Source organism: Octopus bimaculoides, chromosome 2 (assembly GCF_001194135.2).
Source record: "Octopus bimaculoides isolate UCB-OBI-ISO-001 chromosome 2, ASM119413v2, whole genome shotgun sequence".
Lineage (NCBI taxonomy): Eukaryota > Metazoa > Mollusca > Cephalopoda > Octopoda > Octopodidae > Octopus > Octopus bimaculoides.
Genome location: NC_068982.1, coordinates 113769456 through 113776856, shown reverse-complemented (window position 1 = coordinate 113776856; position 7401 = coordinate 113769456). Strand labels below are relative to the sequence as shown.

Sequence of the window (7401 nt, the reverse complement as noted above, 5' to 3'; positions counted from 1 at the left end):
TATATATATATATATATATATATATATATATATATATATATATACATACATATATATAACGGGCCTCTTTCAGTTTCTGTCTGCCAAATCAACTCACAAGGCTTTGGTCGGCCCAAACCTATAGTAGAAGGCACTTGTCCAAGGTGCCACGCAGTGGGACTGAACCCAGAATCATGTGGTTGGTAAGCAAGCTATTTACCACACAGCTACTCCCACGGATTTTTTTTCTTTATCAAAGAATGATGAACTGAAAAAAAAGTTCTTTTTATATTCCAGGGTTACCAAGTGTGTGAAAAAGAATACAAGAGTTACAGAATGGAGTATGGAATATCCGGGCTACATATGTTTCGTAGCAAGTGGAACCTCACAGTGGTAAAAATTTAAGTGAGGTGCATACTACCGCCAGCTACTCTTCAGGTCAAGGATATCTTGATTAGATTAAAATCTACATTGTTGCAAGGAGGTACATGTTGATGCAAAGAGGATTCAATCAGAATATGTAGAAGGCACAGTATGTGATGGGTGTATAAATATGGGGAGAAATAATAGAAGAAGGGAAGAAAGGAGACTAAGAAAAATAAGTAAATAAAACAGAATAAAATAAAATAAAATATAGGGGAGTGAGAGAAAGGAGAAATTGAACAGGATGGTAGTAGACAATATAGTAATTCCAGGTTAATCATAGAATTCAGTAGTGGGATTGGCATTTGAAGAGAAGAGAAATCGGAGGGGAGAGGGTGAGGAGATATTTTTGGTCATGGGGTAAAAGAGAAAGTATGTATAAATAAAGCAAGGTAGGATCAGGAATTTAAGTATGGCTAGTGATTGTTTGTATTTGAGGGGAGCTTTTATGGCTGAAAGGTGTAGATTGGTACAAAAAAAAAAAAGAGAACTTATGAAATGGTGGAGGATATGTAGGCACATGTATTTGTACATTTACGGGTGGAGGGAGTTGGAGGAGGAGGGAGTAGAAATATAAGGAGAGAAGAATATTTTAGGTAGTAAGTAAAAATATTGATAGAAAATTGTAACTGATGGTTAAGGAATTAAAAGGGGATAAAAAATATTGTTGGTTTAATACACAGAGGTTGGATGATTGGGTGTGCCCTACAATATGCCAGGTATAAACATTCAATTGAATACATCCCCATATGGGACATCCCTCTCTCAACTAAACACAGAACAAAAAACAGTTCCCAGCCCCCATATGATAGACCTAATACTCCTTACACCACTCCTCCTATACCCACCCAAACATTGAAGTAGTAAATGACCTAACAAATGACACCCCTACCAAATAACCCCTAATTCTATATACACCACAAGCCACCAAAACAGACATCAACATACACATCCAAAACCTTATCTCCACCCAGGTAACCTCCCACCCCAATCGGATTAAATGAACTAGAAACCAAGACATCATATGGTTCCACCCCCACTTCACCCTTAATATCCAGACTTGAGTATCCAAACTCTTCTTTGCTCTACTCGAAAAACGTTTGCCTAAATCTAACCCCACTTAGAAAAATGTTTAGCCTCCAATCTATAAAATTGAACTACTTTGCCACCACATTGCCAGAGTTATCTAACATCTTATCAACAAGAAACTCCAAAATCTACCAACGGCAAGTGTCTTCTACTATAGCCTTGGGCCAATCAAAGCCTTGTGAGCGGATTTGGTAGATGGAAACTGAAAGAAGCCCGTCATATATATGTATATATATGTGTGTGTGTATGTTTGTGTGCCTGTGTTAGTCCCCCTAGCATTGCTTGACAACCAATGCTGGTGTGTTTATGTCCCTGTCACTTAGCAGTTTGGCAAAAGAGACCGATAGAATAAGTACTAAGCTTACAAAGAATAAGTCCCGGGGTTGATATGTTTGACTAAAGGCGGTGCTCCAGCATGGCCACAGTCAAAGGACTGAAACAAGTAAAAGAGAAAGAGAGTGTGGTGTACCTATACGTCTATCTTGAAGTATACAATATCAAAGTGCCATATCAGCATTTAACAACAAGTCAAAATGCTCAGATTGAGAGAGAGAGAGAGAGAAAGTGAGTGAGTGAGAGTGTGTGTGTGTGTGTGTGTGTGTGTGTGTGTGTGTGTGTGTGTGTGTGTGTGTGAAAAATTTCGTATTTATTCAACAATATAAGAGATTTCTAGTAATTTGTGTTGAATAAAAAAATTACAATATCATATAAATGATCTCTTTGAGGTGATGACTCAAGCTTTTTATCTCAATGTTCTCTGACACTAACTTATATATTTATCTTCATAACAAATAACAAGCCTTTAATTGTAAGAACATTCTTGTAAAAAAGTAAGCATAGGTATCTTATCCGTACATTAATCGCAGATCAAGTACAAAGTATGTCAAATAAAATAGTCTTCCATTTTCCCTTTTATCAACCTTACTGTTATATAAGCTTATATTTTGATAGATATATATTGGTTACCATTTCATATTCCTTTTGTGAGATATTTGTTGTTTCAATTCTCAAGATAAGCAAATGGAAGCCTCTAAATAGTTATTCAACATGTTAGGGATAGCAGCTAAATTTTCCTCAAATCACTGTTACTTTCTTTTAAAAATAAAAGGATTGAATAATGTTGTCTAAGAGAAACTAGACCTGAAAAAATATGGGATGGTCATAGTTGAACTGGCATAAGGTCATTTAATCAAAGATCATTTAGGATGAAACAATAATGATTATGCAACAGAAAATTCATCCTTGGATAAATTCTAACCCAACTTCAGTGCAAGAAAGAAACAAAGATGATTAAATAATTATATTTTTATGGAAAACTTAAAAGAAAAGTGGTTCAGTAAATTGATGTTTTTTTCTGGGGTTTTTTTTTCTTTTTTTTTTTTCTTTTATATGAGATGACTTATGTCACACTTCTCCACATCTTTTTCAATGCATTTTTATATCTTTTTGTTTTCACGAGACTGAAATTTCTTTACAGAAGCCTTTCTCATGATATTGAAGTTGTGTATTTATGAAAATTTTGGAATTCGTTAATGTGGAACATATTTTTTCTGTTCTTTCTTCCATATTCATTAACTTTTGTGTAACACAGAAGTTAATGGGGAAATAGGTTTTATGTTATGGGACTCCACATTATGGCAACATTTTCAAGAGTACAATACTTTCATAACACAGGGGATGCCTATGATATAAAACTAGTTTTATATACCGTCCATTATGATCATCATCATTTAACATTCTTGTTCTATGTTGACATGGGTTCGATGATTTGACAGAATCCTTTGGATTGAAGGACCACATCATACTCCAGTGTCAGATTTAGCAATGGTTTCTATGGCTGGATGCCCTTCTTTATGCCGACCACATTACAGTGTATACTATATTTAGGAAAAATTATTTAATAAATGTTAATTTATATACACCATTTAATCAATTATTTATATGAAAAAGTGTTGTTGTTGGCACTCCATCGCTTACGACATCGAGGGCTCCAGTTGATCCGATCAATGGAACAGCCTGCTCATGAAATTAACGTGCAAGTGACTGAGCACTCCACAGTCACGTGTACCCTTAATGTAGTTCTTGGGGATATTCAGCGTGATACAGTGTGACAAGGCTGACCCTTTGAATTACAGGCACAACAGAAACAGGAAGTAAGAGTGAGAGAAATTTGTGGTGGAAGAGTACAGCAGGGTTTGCCACCATTCCCTGCCGGAGCCTCGTGGAGCTTTAGGTGTTTTCGCTCAATAAACACTCACAACGCCCTGTCTGGGAATCGAAACCGCGATCCTATGACTGCAAGTCCACTTCCTTAACCACTGGGCCATTGCGCCTCCACTTGAGAAAGTGTAAATATAAAAGATAAGGAAATTATTTTTATGTTAACTCAGAAGAAAACTAAAATTAAACTTGCCTACTGATGTTACTCTAGCATTAAACCTTAAACAGTAAGAAAAGGGCTGCATGACTGCATGACAAACAGCAAAAAACAATAAATTTTTCTTTGTCATAAGGGTAATTTTTATACTTTTTTTCAAATTAAATAAGTACAAAACCTATAACAATTGTTTGTCTCTCGTACAATAAAATTTATAAAGCTCATTATTGAAAAATAGTGCAAAATATTTACTTTTCTTTGATGGAGGCTGTGTCCATGTAAAATTTTTGGACATCAATTGATGATGTCCACCCTTTAAGGATTTGTTTATATCATAAATTACCATGTTATGAGATAGAACATTCATAAGTGCATAAATTCTATATTGTGATATCAGGATATATTTATACAGGTTGGACTTCTTAAATCCAGCAATGTCAGGACTCAACCATTACTGCATGATATAAACATGCCAGAAAATAGAAAACAACAGTTATAGCGGTCCCTATGTAAACGTAATTTTACTACCTCATTCTATAGCTATCTCACTCCTTCTTTCACTACACACACACACACACACACACACACACACACACACACACACACACACACACACACACACACACACACACACATATATATATATATAGGTAGGTAGGTAGTAAGGCAGATATACAGTTTTGCTTCAGTACAGAAGTGGTGATAAGAGACAAGACAAGATGAAGATAAGGCTTCACAAAGACCAGATATAAAGAAGATGAAGCTAATAGCTGGCCAAAAAAATGGTGTTGACAGTTAACCTAAACTACTATTCAAAACTATAAAGCCACATGTTCTTTAAAGTTATTTGGAAATTTAGTTCTGTATTTATGTGGACTAAGGGGGCATAATCTATTGTAAATGGGTATTTCGTGTATACTTTGAAATGTAAACCTTGTACCTTTATTATCACATTACAACACCTGATTTTCCAATTTTCCCGAGCATATCAACACTTCAAAACTATAAATCCACTAATGCATTTTCATTGCTTTCCAGATTATTTCAGAAAATATTCCACTCAATCATATTCTCCATGATCCTGATTACATTTCCAGTATGCCTAAAGCTACAAAGCTTTCTGAAATTGGGCAAGGGAAGATTCTTGCACTGAAAGCAGAAGGAATGAGTAACTAGAAGATTGTCAAGAAAATTCAGTGAAGCAGAATGCCAGTGGACAATTTTCTGAATCTGAAAGATCCTGATGGCTACAACAGAGTTCATGCAGGTGGATGTCCCAAGAGATGAAAAGGCCACTGTCAGAACTGTGAAGAAGTCATGCTATTCTTCTGTTTCCAAAACCAAGGCATCAGCAAGAGTAGGAGCCTCGACATCCACTGTAAGAAGAGTGATTTTGAACCATGGTTCCTACCTGAAGAACTGGCTGGAATGCCTGTTATTGTCCCCTTCCCACAAAGCTGTTGGATTGGAGTTTGCTCAGCAGCATCAGGCATGGGATGGTGAATGAACCAGGGTTTTGTTCTCTGATGAGAAAAATGGAATACACGGGATGAAGTATTGAAGGCTGAAAATGCTGAGCCTTACAAAGGAGATGACAAAGGACTGAGATATACAGCACATTGCTGTACTCAAGAAGACCTGCCCACTACTACAGAATGGATATCCTAAAATCACCTTGGTAATGCTTGTCCATGAGGGGCACTATTCCAAAACTTTTCTCATACCCACATTTCTTCCCCTTGAACCCAAAAAACACTGATGACAGTGCCACATAAAAAGCACTGGTGCTGGTGTCACATAACATGCACCCAGAACACTGTAAAGTGGTTGGTGTTAGGAAAGACATCCACCTGTAGAAATCAAGCCAAAACAGACAATGGAACTTGGTGTGACTCCCAACCTTGCCAGCTCCAGTCAAACCATCCAACCCATGTCAGCACAGAAAATGGACATTAAATGATGTATTGTCCAACATAAAATTTCAGTGCATTTTCCTTCTTTTCATATTTTTCCTTACAATTTTTCTTTATCAAGCTTTTACACTGTATATATATACATATATATATATATACACACATTTGTATGCAGGTATTGATGTCTTAACAAAGCTTCAAACAGGAAATAATACAATTAATAAAACTCCAAATCAAATAATGTTTTTATTGCTATGTGTAATATAAATATATTATTGTTTCTTGTAATATAAACAACTATTGGTCTGTTTTGAATCTTCCAAAACATTATCATTGTTTTAGCAACCCCTTTTCAATGCTCCTATAGGTTGGCTGGATACATGTATATGTATACACACACACATACATCATCATCATCATCTAAATCTGTTTTCTATGCAGGTATGGATTAGATGAATTGACAGGATATGATGATCAGCATCAGTCTCCAATCTGAGCTTTGGTATGATTTCTCATGGCTGGATGATTTTCATAACATCAATAACATCAATAACATCAATATAGTGTGTATTGTGTGCTTTTTTTCATGCTACTGGTACTAGTGAAGTTGCTAAGTAACATGCAATAAAAGAAATAGCTCCGTTGACTGAACTGGAGGAGGAGAAGTGTTTGAGAGAATGGAACGTGGCTTTATGTCAGATGCTGAGAGGTTAAAATATGATCAAGGAACAAGTACAGGTGTCTCGTTAGAGAAGAAATACATAGCAACCCTGCTTTATATAGGGTACGTGGAAAGAAAATAGTGGTGACTAGGTGCCAGAACAAACTCTCATGGTACAAAAAAGTGAGTATAATGGAGATTAAGGACAGTGGATCAGGTAAGGGAGGAAAAGGTAAGCAATTTCTTAAGAGTGTGAGAGGAAAGTAATAAGTGGTTGGAGAGTGGGGTATAGGTGAATGTAGTGAATGATGAACAAGGATGGAGGTGTGGTTGAAATAAAATATCAATATGGGGAGAGAGGGGGGAGAGACAAATAGACAGGAGTGGCTCAGAAAGGAGGAGTGACAAGATGTAACCTGAAGATAAATCTGAAGAGTGTAAGAGTGAGGATGGCAATGTACTGAGATGGTAATAGAGGTATATAAGGGTGGCTATAGTTAGTGGGAAGATGTTGATGATGGATCAGAAAGAGCATTGAGAATGATAGCAAATATTACAAGTATTAAAGATGTGGCAGAGCAAACCTAAAATGTAACGTAGAGGAGAGGGAGAGATAGTGGAAGGCACAGAAAGGGGATCATCAGTGGAAATTAGTGTGGGAAGGGATGATAATGAGAATGAGGGGTGGATGTTAAAGGAAGTGGTTCCATGGGAATTGGTAGCACAAAAAGGTTGGGGGATGAAATATGCACCAATTGTGCTCTCAAGTGATTATATATATATATATTATAATAATAATAATAATATTAGGGATAAAATCCAAAATTACAGGTAAAAACTCAATTTAAATCAATTTATTAAAAATTAAAATTAAATTAAGTTTCACAGTATAAAATATATATAAATATATAGTATTAGAGAAAAGAACCAAGGTTTATGAACTCATCGATGAAATATAT

At 35.9% G+C, this 7401-nt stretch overlaps 1 protein-coding gene across 6 annotated transcripts in view; it reads right to left on the bottom strand.

The window, feature by feature from the left end:
- LOC106871173 (innexin unc-9) overlaps positions 1-7401 on the bottom strand; it is a 366584-nt gene that overhangs the window by 234559 nt on the left and 124624 nt on the right. The gene's annotated exons all lie outside the window — the stretch shown is intronic.